The 17,700-nt window shown below is 46.2% G+C and overlaps 2 protein-coding genes across 5 annotated transcripts in view; one reads left to right on the top strand and one right to left on the bottom strand.

Annotated features, from left to right (window-relative positions):
* KCNJ10 (potassium inwardly rectifying channel subfamily J member 10) overlaps nucleotides 1-6,230 on the bottom strand; it is a 35,189-nt gene extending 28,959 nt beyond the window's left edge. The window contains exon 1 of the mRNA XM_066261685.1: nucleotides 6,021-6,230. The gene's annotated coding sequence lies outside the window, so the exon portion shown is untranslated. The remainder of the gene's footprint in view (nucleotides 1-6,020) is intronic.
* Nucleotides 1-17,700, top strand: part of KCNJ9 (potassium inwardly rectifying channel subfamily J member 9) — a 62,533-nt gene that overhangs the window by 36,548 nt on the left and 8,285 nt on the right. For 2 of the 4 annotated variants that reach the window (XM_066261684.1, XM_066261683.1), the window contains exon 1: nucleotides 17,556-17,630. The exons of the other annotated variants lie outside the window; for them this stretch is intronic. The gene's annotated coding sequence lies outside the window, so the exon portion shown is untranslated. Of the gene's footprint in view, nucleotides 1-17,555; nucleotides 17,631-17,700 lie in introns of those variants that run through there. 4 annotated transcript variants of the gene reach the window in all.

Genomic DNA, 17,700 nt, shown 5'->3' with positions numbered 1-17,700 from the left:
CTATAATCCCATGCTCAAGCCAGCCACCCTGTGCTCAAGCTGGTGAACCCACACTTAAGCTGGCAACCTCCAGTTTTCAAACCTGGGTCCTCCTATGTGTCCCAGTCCAACACTTTTTTCACTGCACCACCGCCTGGTCAGGCAGGCAACCTTTTTAAAGTCCTATCTTATAGGTGAGGAAACTGAAGCACAGAGATCTCGCACAGCTAGTAAGTGGTAAAACTGAGATTCAAGCTCAGATAGGTAGTCTGTCTCCAGAACCCACATGATTAACCATGGCCCCGAAATTCATCCCTAGTGAAAATATTCAAAAGACCATGGAGGAGGCTGAGGGAGATCAGCCAGGATGTCCAGATTGGTCAAGGGTTTTTTGAAACTGTTTCCTGAGGTTCCTCTGGACTAGTAATTCTCAAAGGGTGGTCCAGGGTCCTGGAGGTTCCTGAGACCCTGTCAGAGGCTCTCTGAGGTCAAACCTATCTTTATAATAATGTTAATATGTTGTAGCTTTTTTCACTTTAATTCTCTTATGAGTGTTCAGAGAAGTTTTCTAGAAGCTACATGACGTATGATATTGCAACATGTTGAATGCAGACACAGACATGAGAAATCAACTGCCTTCTATTTAGCCAGATATCAAAGAGTTGTGAAAATGTGAGACAGTACCACTCTTCTTACTAAACATTTTGGTTTTTTTAAATATAGCTATTTTTCATTAAAAATGCCATTTAGGTTGACATGAAATGTTTTTGTTATTATTTTTAAGTGAATTAATATCTATTTGTCTACTCAGTTTTTATTTCTAACATATCAATAGCTATAAACCACCTAAGCAAAAGCTCTTTGGTATCTTTGATAATTTTTAAGAGTGTAAAGGGGTTCTAAGGTCAAAAAGTTTGAGAACCACTTCCCTAGACTCAGACATACTCACCCTCTCTTCTTTCCAGTTGCCCCTGTCTTTTTTTCTTTTTTAAGAAAGAGTCAAACAGGGAAGTTTAGACGTGGGGAGGAGGTTTGTGCTGAGGTCTCATAGTTGGGACTAGTAGCAGAGGTGGAGATAAGGGGACAGCCCCAGGGCAGGGCGGGGTGCAGTGTAAGACGAGATGTTAAGCCTGCATCCCACTTCCCCACATCTCCCAGCCTCCTGAAAGCCCCTGCTCAGAGGTACGCCCAAGATGATAGACCTGTCCGGACTGGGTTCTGACCTGTGCCCTTTCTCACTTTGTATGCCTGCTGTCAAGCCCAGCATCAGGCAGAGCAGACCTCCCCAGCGAGGAGAGAAAGGCTGTATGGTGCCTGAATATCCAAATGGATGTTTGTGTTTGAGCCAACAGTACTTAAAGGACTGGAAATTGGGGGTTCTAGGATCTGCAGCTGATAATCTTCAGGTGATGCTGTCTCCACAGGATGGGGTGGATGGAAGGAGAGTGACTTCTCTTGAGGTTCCCTTGAGAGTTGGATAATGGGTCTTCCATATACCCTACTCCCGGATATTCATAGCCTCTAAAGTCAGGGTCCTCACCCCAGAATCAGCAATCAGAAAGGTTTCCTAGTTAGAGCCAAGTTGGTCAACAGGCACTCTGGGGCCAAGGCAGAAAGAAATGCCTTCACTTCAGGGAGTCTGCAACCTGACTTAGGCAGAGGCCTAACCCTAGAGGGGTCCCCGTATAATGAGGGAAACAGGATGTCCCCTCAAACATCATCACTGCACTGGGCATCCTGGGCAAAGTTACAGACACAAGGGACAAGGGATAAGCAGAATGCTAAAGAGAAGTGGGTACAAAATGACAACAGATAGGGAAACAGAGGAATGGAGATTGGCAGGAGGGATAGGACTCAGAATGGCCCGTGTGAAGGCCCAGAGGGGGAGAAAGAGTGTGGCTCAAAATTGCCATTGAATATATTCCCCTGGAGCAAGGATTGAATGGGCAAGCCCCCAAAATGGGGGTACTGGACAGGATAGGAAAAAGGCTTACATAAAGTATCTTGAAGACTATGATTGGGAGTTTTCATCCGAAAACCAACCGGGATATCTTGGTAGGAGAAGAACAAATAAAACTGATGATGATTTGAATGACAATTCTATAATAGAGAGGGAATCAAAAAGTGAGATAGGCTGAAGCTAGGGAGGTCATTATGTGGGCATCCAGGCTGATGAGATGGATAGTCTGACAGAACAAGAGGGCACATACAGTTGAGAGAAGGTGTGAGTGGAGGAACCAGTCAGGGAGAAGAACAGGCAGGTTCATAGGGGGTGGGGTGAGAGATGGGATAGAGAGAAGCTGAAAGAGAGAAGTTGCTCAGAATGGGAAAAGATACTGACTGGGGGGTAAAGCTCAACAACTCAGTATTGAATCTGATAAAACATAAAACATCTGCTTGGTGAAAATAATGGGAGGAAGAGGCTATGGGTGTGGAGACCTAAGCCCTGGTGCTGGTCAACCTGTTAGAATGAAGGCAGGAACCTCATTTTAAATGATGTGATAATTCTCCCACCTTTCCAAACTCTAGAAGGATGGAGGGATAGAGACCTAGGATGGAACCTCAGTAAAACCACAGTGAAGAGCTGGGAGCAGGTCCAGGAACCAGGAAAGATAACAGAGTAGAAAGGGTCAGAGCACTTTCTCCAAGCTAACATCATTCAATGACCTTTATAAATATTGACTTTTTCAATCCACAACTATTATTAGCCCCACAGTAAAGATGAGGAGACTTGTGTAGCTAAGTGGTGAAACCAGGATTTAAACCCAGGAAGTCTGACTCCAAGGCTATGCTCTGAACCACTACACCTACTGCCTCTCAGGCAAAGCCAGAACAGAAAGGAGCTGGGGACAGCACTGTGGCCTGGCCACATCCTGGATGGAATGGCCATCCAGGAGAGGCCTCTTGACAGCTGCCACAATAATTCCTGTGCTTATCTGAGCTTCACAGCTCCCCTCAGAAGTCCTCACAATGGTCTTTTCTGTTTTTGTTTTTGGTCCAGAAGGTGTTCTCCCTTTCTTCCACGATCTTTATTTTAGGTGTCTTTCCTTTTATGAGACATGCTTCCTGTAATCTAACCTAAGTCCTTTCAACTGCAACCTCACTCGTTTCCCAGGTCTTCTGCCATTGGAAGAGGAGCAGATGGCCATATAACCCTTTTTATGTTATACCTTTTTAGAGGCCCAAAGTCAGGTCTCTCAGGACCCTGCTTCTCCAACCTCTTTCTGCAAGCCACACAGTTTAGTTCTTACTTCTTTCCCACATTCCAGAGCCAGCCAATCCCACTGCTCCACCACCTCAAATCCAGCTCCAAGCTAGCAGACACCCACGGGAGAGTTTTTCCCATGATCCCTTTCTCTTTACCCTTTTAAGGTTTTGATGAGGGGAGGGGATAAAGAGGGGCCACTGAGATGCACTGTCTCCATGAAGAACAGTGGTAACACATATATTAAACTTGAATGAAGGAAGGTTAGTAGTATTGAATTCAGCCTGCATTAAAGTGGAATGATGTGGTAAACTCAAAAAACAATTCCCAGGAGCTGCCCCAGCCAACCACCCTTTGCTGGGTGCTAAAATACTTGGATTCCAATCTTTCCCTTCTCTCCAATCTCTCTGTGTTTAATCTCAATGGTGTGCCTCATATGATCCCTTCTCTCTAACCCCTTCCAGGGCCTCACCACTGTCCTGGACAGCTTGGCCTTACACTGGACAGTAACACTGACCAGTCAGGCAAGAGAGGAATCTAGGCCAGGGAGGGGAGGGAGAGTGGAGGTTTTTTTCTTTCGTCCTAAATAACCCTTGGCAGGAAAGTTGAGGGGCTCCATTGCCCAATGTCTTTTTTCCTCCCACCAACGCCACGGAGCTCAGCCTATCTTCCATCTTGTGCACATTTTGTTAGGAAACCCAGAAGGACTTTTTCCTCTGAATAAATGTGTTTCCAGCATGAATCACCCTCTAGAGCCCTTAAACCCCTTATCCTACCACCCCCAGAATGACCCCAGAGAACTACATCTGAGCCCACCCAGATCCTAGTACCCCAGCCTCTATGGTCCCTCGGGATGGCAAGGGAAAAAGGCTTCTGGATCTTCTGCCAGGCTCTTCCCTTTTAGCCCAGTCCACCCTAGCTGGAGCTATAAATGAACTCATGCACGGAGGTGCACAGGTGTCATTCAGTGGGGCATAGAGAGGAGATGGGGGATGTCAGATATGTGGCAATGGACTGGATGTAGGAGTGATGTTGGGGAGATAGAGTTTTTCCCAGGGTGTAGGGGGCAGCAGTAGGATTCTGCATTAGAACCACAGAAGAAATAGAACCATAACCCTGCCCCCCCCTCCACTCAGAGTCATTGCCATTTGATATCCACTGAGACAAGTTGGCTGCTCAGGCTTTGGGTGGGGGCTGGGGGATGGCTCAGAAAACAGCAGCTCCTTTCAGGACCCAGGTTGGCAAGGTCTTTGGGAGGCTGGACTGGCCCAGATCACCCCTCAAAACCCCTTCTCTCCCTCCCTCACCACCACCACCAAAGGACTAGGGGACGGGGGGGGGGGGGAAGTTGGCACTGCCTGGGCCATGCCTATTGCTTCTGCAGACCAGCCCTGGCCCTTCTCCCTGGGGTGGCACCTTCCCTCCCCCTCCTTCCTCATTTCCTCCTCCATGAAAAACCAGCTATGAGCCAGGACACCTGCTTCCTTCTACACTTGGTCTCCCATACCCAGACTCTACCCTCAGAAATTAAAAAGCCCTACCCCTCAGAACAGGACGTTGCCCTCCATCATGCCAGGAACATATTCAGAAATCCTTGGAGATTAGAAAAAGGATTTTTGGATGAAACTAAATAGAACCCAGTGGTAGCTGCTGGCCCTTCCTCAGGCTAGTCTCTGTACCCACTCCACACCCTCCTCAGCATGCCTAAGCAAGCTGCACTCCTCACAGAAGGGCACTAAATCTCCCATCATCATCTCCCTCCCATCCAGAACTGCCTAAAAGTAGTCCTGGGGGTGGGGGGGACGATGACAACAAAACAATTCAAAACCCACAACCAAGGCAGACCAGCCAAAAATCCTTAGTTATAATCTGTATTGATGAGCAATATAACAAGGCCTTAAGCAAGCCTTGGCTTTTTGGGGGCCAAATTTGTACTATCACAACCCCAAATTTATACTTCAGCAACCCCTGTTCCCCATCTTCCTCACTCTACATTGACAGGAATGAAATCTCAAGAGAGGCCCTTACTCCCACTTTTGACCAGTTTTGTCCTATTCACACAGGGTTCAGATCTCCTCCCCCCAATGAAGGAATTGGTAAAGTCCTTCATTTTCTTTCTAACACAGGTGTGCTTGGTTAGTCTCTGATAGGGTAAAGGGGTGGGATGGGAAGGGCATCTCCATTTGAAGGTGAATGTTAGAGTCCAATCTGCCCTTCTTCCTCTAGTTGGAGTGGCGCTGCTTTCCTGCTGGGGAACTCAGTGTGAAACAGCTGGGGGAGGGGTGCAGTAATGAAGAGGGGCATCTTGAAGTGGAAGGCAAGTGGGAATGGAGGGAAGAGATTGGGTAGGGGTCCCAGGCACAACCGGTTATTGAGGATCCCTAATCTAAGCTGAATGTGTTTTATTTTCCCATGTGTAAACTAGTGATAAATGGGTGTCGCTGTGTGAGAGTCACTGTATGAGGAGAGGGGCAGAGGCTGGGTATGGGAGTAACCTGATAATCCTGGGAGGAGGGGGCGCTGTCTGGAGTGCCAATGTGGGAGTGCATGGTTGTAAGTGACGGTCACTATTTGTTGGAGGAGCTGTGATGCAATTGCAGGTCTGCCCAGGGAAGCCCTTTCGTTAGCGTAAAAGGCTGACGTGACCAACTTGGGTTACCTTCTGGGAGCCCTTTCCCTGAGGGTCCATATGGGGTCGCCTAAGTCTGGAGGCTGAGGAATAGGGTCATATATCTGAGATCAGCTGTGGTGTTGGGGCCTCTCTATCTATGGAGAGTGAGGTGGACAGGACCCCGGCCGGGGCAGTAGCACTCCCTCATCAAGGCCAGGGGCTTACCTTGGTCAATGTGGAGTCGCCCTTTCTGATGGGCAGCAGGACTGACGGACAGACGGAGCGGGCAGGAGTGAGGACGGAGCTGTGTGTGACGGGCAGGGCCGGTACTCTTAAACAGGAGCTGGGATCAGATAAGTGCTGGTCAGGGGGTTGGGGCCGGGGTCGGACCGGCTAGGGCAGAGCTGGGCGGGGCCGGGCCGCCCCCTACCGCCGCAGCTCCGGAGCCAAACTTTGTGTGAATGGAGGGCCCGACTGGGGTTTGAGGAGGCGGGGCGGTGAGGGGGCTCCGGACGGACCAATGGAAACGTGGAGCGCCAGACCCGCTCTGCCGGGATTGGAGGGACTCGGGAAGGGGGCGGGGCGAAGGGAGCGAGGGAGCGGAGCCCAGACCAAGGGAGCGCAACAACCAAAGACAGAGAACCAGACAGGCTCCGGGGAAAGGGAGACGAAGAGACGATCCACGAAGCGATAGAGGCTGCGCTGGCAAGATGACAGGAAGAGAGAAGGAAGGAGGCGGTCGTGTCAAAGTGGGGAACAGAGCGGGAGCCGGCGGGGGCGGGTCCTGAACCGAGTTAATGGGGTGGAAATAAATTCAGGGCAGCCCAGTAGGGTGGACAGGGGCTACGCAAAGGAGACTGCAGGGTTATATTTTTCAGCACAGTTTCCTTGTTGTTCACCGTTCCCTAAGTACTGGGCTGAGGTCCAGATGCGAGATGCGCTGAACACCATCCCCACCTGCCGCAACTGGAGTCTGGAAAGAGAGATAGGGTGCTGGAAGCGGCAGAAAGGAAAGATCACTCTGCTTAAGGGGCTGTGGCAGATGTGGGAGGACCCAGGTGACATCTAAAAAAGTGTGGAAGACTCAAGTACCAGGAGATGGTGAGAGGCCATTTAAGAGAGAGGAAACTGCATTCACAAAATCCTGGGGGAGAACATAAAATACAAGTTTACTTGGAATAATGCAGCAACTGTTCCATTGGACTAGAGGACAGGGTGGTGGTTCTCAACCTTTTCATCACCAGTTATTTCTTTCCTCATCTGAATTCATGTTTTTACCTTTAAAAAAAATGTTATTGAATTTATTGGTGTGACATTGGTTAATAGTATATATATATATATATGTTTCAAGTGTACAATTCTATAATGCATCATCTCTATATTGTATTGTTTACTACCCAAAGTCCCCTCCCTTCACCATTTATCCCCCCTTTCCCCTTTTATACCTGCCCCAACCCCCTTTTCCTCTGGTAATCACCATACTGTTGTCTGTGTCTAAGAGTTTGTTCTTTTTCACCCAGCTCCCCCCACCCCAAATTCATGTTTTGCGAGAATTTTATTTACAATTTCCCACCCTGAGCATTTAAGAAAATAATTATTTCTCCATTTTCGTTCATCAGAGATATTTAACAACTCACCAGTAACCAGTATTACTATACTGAGTTGTATACACCTTTAAAAGGAAACAAAGAAACTTCAAATTTTAGTTCAATTCAGCTCTCAAAGCCATATGATGGGTAAATGTACATTTCAAATAGCACCTAAGGCAGGGAGCAAGCAGGTACTGGGCTATAAAGTCAGGAACCATAGACAGAGTGTGTTGGGGAAAGACCTGGAGTAAATATAGAGCTGTACAAGTTCATAGTCAGTTCTGTGCTTCTGAAGGCAATGGAGAGCAAGTTCTTTGGAGTGGATGTAGGGGGAAAGCCATAGCCGAATTATAGAAAGATCAGTCAGGAGGTGAGCAAGATGGTTTGAATTAAGGGAAACATGGCAACAATCCTAGATTCTTCGTTGTTCTTCACCTCACCTCCTTTACCTAATCAATGCATCTACTTTCTAAATCACCTAAATCCTACTCCCTTCTCTCTATCTCATCATCATGGTCATGGTCCAGGAAACCATCACCGCTGACCAAGATTACGACTAGGATCTGAAAGAACACTAGCACCAGGACCCTGACCCACCCTTCATCATTTTCTCCAGTCTCAAAAAAAAGAAAGAGGCATGTATTCATCATGTCAGTCCTTGAACCTTTGCTTATGGTCACAGTCCATACTCCTTGGCTTGACACTGAGGGTACCCCTCTGAGAGGGGCGGTAAGAAAGAATCAAAGGGCAGGGTCAGAAAGAGATAACTTGTGGTGAAGAAGAATTCTCTAGAGAAGTTTATTTTAAATGGTCTTTACTTTTTCTGTAGAGCAAAAATATCATTTACTAAAACTCAGGGTGGGATGGGACTGGGTAATTAGAAAGAGTTTAGATCAGGAGTCAGGAATCTTTTTGACTGAGAGAGCCATGAATGCCACATATTTTAAAATGTAATTCCTTGAGAGCCATATGATATGTTTAACACTAAATACAAGTAAATGTGTGCATTTTATATAAAATCAACACTTTTAAAGTACAATAAGTCTCTGAATTCTTTTTAATAACATTGTTATACTGTTGCTAACCAATGAGGAATAAAATATTTCTTACCATTAATGCGACTTCTGGTGCTGCAAGGTTTTGCTGATGGCTTTGTAGTCTGGTTGATACGTGGTGAGGTTAAGCTTCATGCAGGCGTTGAGACTTCCATCCGTTAAACGTGACTGTAGGTTGGTCCTAACATTCTTTAGATGTGAGAAAGACTGCTCACATGCATACGAAGAGCCAAACATTGTCAGTACAGCAATACTCACATGCTGAAGTGTGTGGTATGTGACGGGAATCGCGTTCCAAATTTTGACAATCAGCTGGTCTGCGGGTTGAAGTTTTTTCATTTCTCCCCACTTGTGTTTGCTCACCAACTCTGCTTTCTGTTGTGCAAGTCTTTTCAAATCTTCATTCAGTGACTTGAAATTATTCACCCACATGTCTGAGGCCTTCAGGTCAGCAGCTTGTAGCTCAAAATCTCTGACGGAGACACCGGGGATGTAACTCAGGTCGGAGCTGTCCACTGCACATTTGTGTGGATGGGTGATGAACTTAAAAAGATGAGTGCACTCACAAAATTCTCCAAAGCACACTTTGAATGACTTCAGGAGATTAGATGTGAAGCCTGCTAGCTGCTGGAGATCATGATGTTGAGCAGGGTCACTTGCTGTGCGTGCATCTTTAAACTCTCCCAGTTTTTCAAAGTGTAGTAAACGACCTGTTTCAATGTCGGCTTGTTTTCAAATGCAAACACTGCTTGTTGAAGGGATAAGACTGTATTTCCAATGCCTTGCATTTTCACATTGAGCTGGTTCAGATGTTCAGTCATGTCCACGAGATAGTAAAACTTCAGGAGCCACTCAGTGTTAGCTAACTCAGGATGCTCGACGTTTTTCATTTCAAGAAAAGTCTGGATTTTGCTCAGACAAGCAACGAAACAGCTGAACACCTTCCCGCTTGACAACCAACACACATTGCTGTGCAGAAGCAGACCAGAATAATTATTCCCAACTTCATCCAGCAGTGTTTTAAACTGGCGATCATTTAAAGCTCAGGCAACAATAAAGTTGACCACCCGAATGACCAGCGACATCACCTCACCAAGCTGCTCGCCACACATCTGAGCACAAAGTGCCTCCTGATGTAGGATGCAGTGAAAACTTAGGATGAGTCTCTTTTCATGTTCACGAAGAAGCGCTACAAATTCTCTGTTTTTCCCCACTATGCACGGAGCACAATCAGTACACACTGAAATAAGTTTATCCATCGGTAGATTTTTTTCTTTAGCAAACTCAGTGAAAGACTTGAATAAATCCTCCCCTCTTGTTGTCTCTTTCAAAGACAAAACAACAAGACTTTCCTCATGTAGTGTGTCACTGACAGCATACCTTGCAATCACGCTGACCTGGGATAAATGGCTTATGTCTGATGACTCATCCAAAGTGAAAGAAAAGAATGGTGCTGCATTTATATCCTTAACTTGTGTTGCCTCAATTTGATTTGCCATCATGATGGTACAATCGTGAGCAATTCTTGCCGACAGAGGCATGTCTTTTATTCGTTTGATTATCTTGTCTTTATCCAAAAAGTCATGAAAAAGTTCATTGGTAACATCAAGCATGAATGTTTTGGCATACTCCCTCCCCATCTGTGAATGGCTTTCTGTTTCTCACAATTGCTAAAGCACCAGCAAAGCTAGCCGAATTCCAGTCACCTTGTTGGGTCCAAACACGGAGTTGCTGCTGACTAGCTTGCACTCTGCACAGTAGCTCTTGACATGCTTTCTTCCTGCTGTCCCCCACTGGATATTTTGATACAAATGTAGTATGGTGTGTGTTGAACTGCCGCTTTATATTTGACCATTTCATCGATGAAATTTTATCACTGCATATTAGACACACTGCAGAACCTGCTCTCTCCACAAGGCGAATTCCTCTGTCCATTCCTGCTGAAAAGTGCTATACTCCTCATCTTTTTTTCTTTTAGCCATCTTCTTCATCAAAAGGGTTTCTGCAATTAGCTAGCTGACTACTTGATTAAAAGGAGGGAAATTTACTTCCTGATCTCACAATGACCTGTGTATGTTACACATTATCCAATAAAAATTTGGTGTTGTCCCGGAGGACAGCTGTGATTGACTCCAGCCACCCGCAACCATGAACATGAGCGGTAGGAAATGAATGGATTGTAATACATGAAAATGTTTTATATTTTTAACATTATTATTTTTTTATTAAAGATTTGTCTGCAAGCCAGATGCAGCCATCAAAAGAGCCACAACCAGTTCATGAGCCATAGGTTCCCAACCCCTGGTTTAGATGTTCTAGGACAGAACTTTTTAATTATTTTTGTGAAAAAGTACAGATAGTTCAAACGACATTGTAGCTTCTAACTTAAAAGAGTGCTTTAAATTGAGTTTTTGTTCTTAAATTGCTTTATAACATATATATCTACATATAACTATCAGGTATATTCCTTTGTACATATCAAATATCAGTTCTTAATTTTTAGGTCTTTCTACAAAAGAAGAGTCCTAAAATAGTCACTAGGATCCTAATAGGGAATTAATGCTAAAGGGTTGAGGAAATTAGTATTTGTGAGTGTTACTATGCAAAATAGATAAATTACTTGAGATGGGAAAACTGAGGTTCAGAGAGAGTAAGAGGCTTGTCTACAGTAACATAGCTAGAAAGTGTTCAAGTTGGAACTTGGATCCACCTGTGTTTGTCTCAGTTATACTTGAGCGAATCTGAATGGTTTAAACATAGTCTTCATTGTAAACATAAGTACATGTTGGTATGAAAGACTTGCCAGTGTTTTTGTTTTTTGGTTTTTCTGTGTTTTTTTTTTTACAGAGACAGAGAGAGGGACAGACAGGGACAGACAGACAGGAACGGAGAGAGATGAGAAGCATCAATCATTAGTTTTTCATTGCACATTGCAATACCTTAGTTGTTCATTGATTGCTTTCTCATATGTGCCTTGACCGCAGGTCTTCAGCAGATGGAATAACCCCTTGCTCGAGCCAGTGACCTGGGGTCCAAGCTGGCGAGCTTTTGCTCAAACCAGATGAGCCCGCGCTCAAGCTGGCGACCTCGGAGTCTCAAACCTGGGTCATCTGCATCCCAGTCTGACGCTCTATCCACTGTGCCACTGCCTGGTCAGGTGACTTGCCAGTGTTTTGATGTCTAGTGTCCACCATATAAAATGACAGCTAGCCTGACCAGGTGGTGGCGCAGTGGATAGAGCGTCGGACTGGGATGCGGAAGGACCCAGGTTCAAGACCCCAAGGTCGCCAGCTTGAGCGCGGGCTCATCTGGCTTGAGCAAAAAGCTCGCCAGCTTGGACCCAAGGTCGCTGGCTCGAGCAAGGGGTCACTCGGTCTACTGAAGGCCTGCTGTCAAGGCACATATGAGAAAGCAATCAGTGAACAACTAAGATGTGGCAACGAAAACCTGATGATTGATGCTTCTCATCTCTCTCCATTCCCGTCTGTCTATCCCTATCTCTAAATCTCTCTCTGTCCCTGAAAAAAAAAAAAAAATGACAGCTAGGGGCACCATCTTTCTTGAGGACCTCCCTCTGTTCTCTCAGTTTAGCAAGTTATGTCTTTCTTATTCTTGATTGCTCCCTATTACACTTACTCCTTCCAACTTTGGCCTCATCTTTCCTTTCACCTTATTCGTAATGGGGCGATGTTTCCTTAGGAGTATGGGGGTGAATAAGGTGTTCTGGAAGAAGATTCCACAAGTGGGCAGCTGTATGAGGGACTTCTGCTGGGGAAATGAGGTGTGGACAGAAGGGATGGAAGCTTGGAATCCGAAGTTATGATGAGGCTCAGAACAGGCAACACTTCATAGTCAGAGGAGTTGCCTGGAAAGAGTAGAGACACTGACAATGGTCATTACAGAATTACAAGTGACATTTTAGTGTTCAGGCCCCACAAGACACAACAATTCCCATGAGTAGTGGGGCATCTAATAGCTGGATGATTCAGACCACAGAGGAGAAATCCACAAGGTACTGAGCTACATCCCCGTGGTCACTAATGATCATTATTGTGGTATACCACCTCCCTTCAGTAAATGTAATCTATATAAACTTACATTTATAAGACATAAATTAGAGCATACTTAATCACATTACCAAAGGATTCTTTCCAGAATTTCTTCAACTAGGTGGTTCCTCTAGTACCTTTCTAATTGAGTTCAATAGATAAAATTCCAATAACACCCAATGCACAAAGGTAGAAAGAAGGCAACAGGAAATAAAGAAACAAAGGACCAGGACCTGAGAGGCCTGAGTCTGAGTCCTGTCTGTTCTCTTGCAGCCCATCCCTTACTTGTAAGATGCTTGGGATCCATCCCATATCTATAAAGTGAGGCCTAATTCTGCATCACCTCCAATGCCATGACTTTTAAATTTGGATCTACCTCCACCCAATCCTATAAAACAAGATAGACCCATGTATGAGAAGTTTTCTCATCCTCTCACTCTGCTGAAAACAGACAAAAGGCCAGCAAGCCCCTCAGCCTCAGTAGCCCAGCAGGGCTCCATCTGTCCTGGAGTTATTCTGTGCTTTTCCCATTTCACTCTAACCTCCAGCCACATTCAGTGATTCAACCATGTCCTCCCTCTGCTAGGAGTTTTTTAGGGCCCTATTTTTTTTTGAACTTATAGAAATTGTTATCATCTACCATATTAGCCTCCCTGCTCCATTAAACTCATATCATCAACCATCTTCTGTTTTCCCCATCATGCTTCCTCTCCCACTTCCAAGCTTCTACCCAAGAAGTCTCATGATCTTTTTTTTTTTTTTTTTTTTTTTTTTTTTTGTACTTTTCTGAAGCTGGAAATGGGGAGAGACAGTCAGACAGACTCCCGCATGTGCCTGACCGGGATCCACCCGGCACGCCCACCAGGGGGCGACGCTCTGCCCACCAGGGGGCGATGCCCTGCCCCTCCGGGGGTCGCTCTGTTGCGACCAGAGCCACTCTAGCGCCTGGGGCAGAGGCCAAGAAGCCATCCCCAGCGCCCGGGCCATCTTTGCTCCAATGGAGCCTCGGCTGCGGGAGGGGAAGAGAGAGACAGAGAGGAAGGAGAGGGGGAGGGGTGGAGAAGCAGATGGGCACTTCTCCTGTGTGCCCTGGCCAGGAATCAAACCCGGGACCTCCGCACGCCAGGCCGACACTCTACCACTGAGCCAACCGGCCAGGGCCGAAGTCTCATGATCTTGCTCAAGGAATCTTTCCCACATTGGTTGACCCCAGGGCTGCCACATATAGTTGTACACTTTGTGGACTGAACAAAGGCACCTGCTGAGGGTGCAAGCTGAGAACTGAATTGCATATAGCTTACCAGTTCTTGCACCATGACTCCGAACTGTGTCTTCTGAAGGGATTCCCATTATTATTATTATTATTACCCAAAAGTGCCATCTTCTCTCCAACATACATGTCATACATAAGGAATGCAGAAGCCCAGAAAGGTTTGTATCAAGGTTCTTCATAGACCAGTAATGTGGCTGCAGCTTGCTCTCCAGTTCCAAACCCAATTTCCCATCATCACAACTGTACTCACATATTTTATTGATTTCTTGTAGAGTTGCTTTCTTTATCTCATAATAAATGAAGGCTAGGCTCTTGCCCATTTTTCTGTATCCTAGTACCTAAGAAAACTTTTTTGCCCCTCACTTTTTTCGCCTAGTCAATGAGGCTAGATTCTGGGCAGCCGGGACTGAGGCAAGGGGCTAGCTGATCCACCATTTGGAAGGCCCTGCCAGCCCTGTGATGTCCCCCTCCAAGAAATGGGGCCAGTTCTATGCAAATGCATTCTTGCCCAGGAGTTTGGTTTCTTCTCTCCAAGCTCCTGGCACAGTGGAACCAATGTGAGCAGCCACTTGGCAGGACAGAGAGGGGCAGACTAACAGTCCCAAGGCTCAGGTGACAGGGCCAGGCCCAAGAGATGGGGATGTTGACTGGGTCTTTAACAGCCCTCCTGATGCCAATCTCAGCTGAAGACTCTATATTTTCACTTGGAACAAGAAACACTAGCAAGAGGGCTGGGGAGAAGAGGGCCATGTACCAGGAGTGCCCCCTGCAGGTCTCACTGGGTGGCATCAGAACAGAGGAAAGCACAGGGTGTGGAGATCTCAGGAGATGCCTGGGGATGGTGAAGATCACGACCAGAAGGAGGAAGATGTAGGGCGTGTTTACTGAGTATCTACAATGTGCCAGACATTGCTTCACATAATCCTCATGACAACTCCAAGAGATGGATAATATGGTTATTTTAATTTCTTAGATGAAAAACTGTTTAGAGAGGTTAAATAACTTGCTCAAAGTCACCCAGTTGGTAGTGGAATTGTGATTTGAATCAAGGTCACTGCCTCCAGAGATCATATTATTTAGTACCATCTTTCCCAATCTAACCAGTTCATTCCAGGAACTTTTAACCTTCTGGTATCCATTTCTATCTCTTCCTGCTTTTCTTGTACCAACTTTAAGAAGGCTGAAGGCCCTGGCCAGTTGGCTCAGCAGTAGAGCATCGGCCCGGCCTATGGATGTCCTGGGTTCAATTCCCAGTCAGGGCACACAGGAGAAGCGCCCATCTGCTTCTCCACCCTTCCCCCTCTACTTCCTCTCTATCTCTCCCTTCCCCTCCCACAGCCAAGGCTCCATTGGAGCAAAGTTGGCCCAGGCACTGAGGATGGTTCCATGGCCTCCACCTCAGGCATAGAATGGCTCCAGTTGTAACAGAGCAACACTCCAGATAGGCAGAGCATCACCCCCTAGTAGGCATGCCAGGTGGCTCCCAGTTGGGTGCATGTTGGAGTCTGTCTCCCTGCCTCTCTGCTTCTCACTTCATAAAAATACAAAAAAAAGATTAATAATAATACTGATAGTACACAATTGGTGTTTATTTGCCACTCTCTGCTTTTATTATTTCCCTGGAGAAATGAATATAAAAGTATTTCCACTTCTCCAAATGTTTTTTCTGGTTTTCATTAGTGTTCCTACAGCTATTTCTACAGTTATAATCAATTAATAAGAATATTTTTGGCCCTGGCCAGTGGCTTAGTGGATAGAACGTTGGCCTAACGTATGGACATCCTGGATTCGATTCCCAGTCAGGGCACACAGAAGAGAGAATCTGCTACGCTCTCTCTTCTCTCACTCTTCCTCTCCCACAGCCAGTGTCTTGATTGGTTTGAGTGTGGCCCCAGGTGCTGAGGATAGCTATGTTGGAGTGCATCAGCCTCAGGCACTAAAAATAGCTTGGTACTTGAGCATCATCCCATGGTGGGGTTGCCAGGTGGATTCTGGCCCAAGTGCATGCAGAAATCTCCTTCACTATCACCCCTCCTCTTACCTAAAAAAAAAAAAAAATTATATATATGGCCTGACCAGGCAGTTGCACAGTGGATACAGTGCCAGACTGGGACCCAGAGGATGCAGGTTCAAAACCCTGAGGTTGCCAGCTTGAGTGCTGGCTCATCTGGCTTGAGCACAGACTCACCTGCTTGAGTGCAGGGTCGCTGGCTTGAGCATGGGATCATGGACATGACCCCATGGTCACTGGCTTGAAGCCCAAGGTTGCTGGCTTGAGCCTAAGGTTGCTGGCTTGAGCAAGGGGTCACTCGCTCTGCTGTAACCCCTTGGTCAAGGCACATATGAGAAAGCAATCAATGAACAACTAAGGAGACTAAGGAGCAGCAATGAAGAATTGATGCTTCTCAACTCTCTCCCTTCCTGTCTGTTGGTCCCTCTCTGACTCTGTCTCTGTCACAAAATATAGATAGATAGGTAGATAGATAGATGATAAATATAGATATGCTTTTTAATGGAAGTGTGCCTACATGTACATTTACATATGTGAAATTGTGAACAATTATACTGATATGCCACAGATATTACATTATTGCAGCAATGTAACTTTGGGAAAATAGAATGGGGTTAGACACAGATGTAGTGAGTTTGACTGCTATCTCTGCTGTTATCCAAACTGTGACATTTGGTAAATCATTCAACCTTTGTCAGTTTTAATTTTCTCATCTATAAATGAAGAAAATAATACCTACCTCATTAGGTATCTCACAGGGTTTTAAATGAGGTTTGTGTCTACTTCATAGGTGATGCTCAACAAATGATTAGCAGTAGTGTTAATATTATGTGTTTAGATATCTTTCTTGCCCCTTGGACCAGGAGCTCTTCTGGGAAGAGACTTGCTCATTTCTGTAACTACCCTCCCCTGGCACACTGCTCGGCACTGGGACTCCATAAACATTTGTTGAGTGAATAATTAGTAAGCACTAACCTAGCCTTTTCTCTGTTGGACATTTGGATTGTTTCTAGACTTTCTGCTATTAATAAAATTAACTTCAAGGACCTTCTATTTATATATTACCTCATTTGATCTGCACACCTGTGAAGTAGGCGGGAAAGGGCTATTTGAACATGTCCACATTCTGATAGATGGAGCAACTGTGGCTAAGGGAAGTGAAGTGACTCCTATGGGTCACATCACAAATTAGTGATAAAGATTAGAACCCCTTATCCTGCTTCCCTTTCTTGGGGGGATCTTTTGCCTCTAGCTATCTCTTTCTGGACCAGGGCGGTCTCTCCAAGAATGGAGACTGTGCTGGTGGTCGTAACCTAAGAGCAGCACCTGCACCCAGAGGCCCCTCTTGGAAGTGATGAGCTGCCAGCTCCCACATGGCCCTCTGAAACCCCAGGAAACCAAACACCTTATTCCCAAACACGTCAGGGCCTGTATTTTCCCAGAGCAAGGAGCTTCCTAGGCTACAGCAAGCGTTCCAGCTTTTTTTCTTTCTTTTTTTCCAGTGTTCCTGAGGTGGTGAGGAGGCAAGCTCTGAGTTGTCCAAGAGGAGGGACTTTGGCTAAAAATAACTATGGCGTGTGGATCCGTCTCTAGTGGTACCCAGGACTGGGGAGGGGAAGAGATGCTCTAGAGCTGTCGCCAGACTGGTTGCTGTGGAAACAGGAGAGGAGCAGGGGAGCCTGGGAAGTGGAGATGACACAGATACCAAGTCCCAGTCAGAGCTGCCGCTACATTTAGGAGAAACAGCAGTGCCTGCGGCTCTCAGCCTCCAGAGGGACTAGGGTGTGGGGCAGTATCAGGGGCATGGACACTTCCCCCCAGGGGTCTTTGCTGCCGGCTGCTCTCCTCTCCACACGCTGTGAGTTGAGTTGTGGGGGGGACTTGGTTTGGGCCCCTATTTCCGAAGCAAGTGGGGGTTTGGGAAGATC

Source organism: Saccopteryx bilineata, chromosome 2 (genome assembly GCF_036850765.1).
Source record: "Saccopteryx bilineata isolate mSacBil1 chromosome 2, mSacBil1_pri_phased_curated, whole genome shotgun sequence".
NCBI classification, from domain to species: Eukaryota; Metazoa; Chordata; class Mammalia; order Chiroptera; family Emballonuridae; genus Saccopteryx; species Saccopteryx bilineata.
The sequence above is the reverse complement of the archived record's forward strand: the minus strand, read 5'-3'. Positions and strand labels throughout refer to the sequence as shown.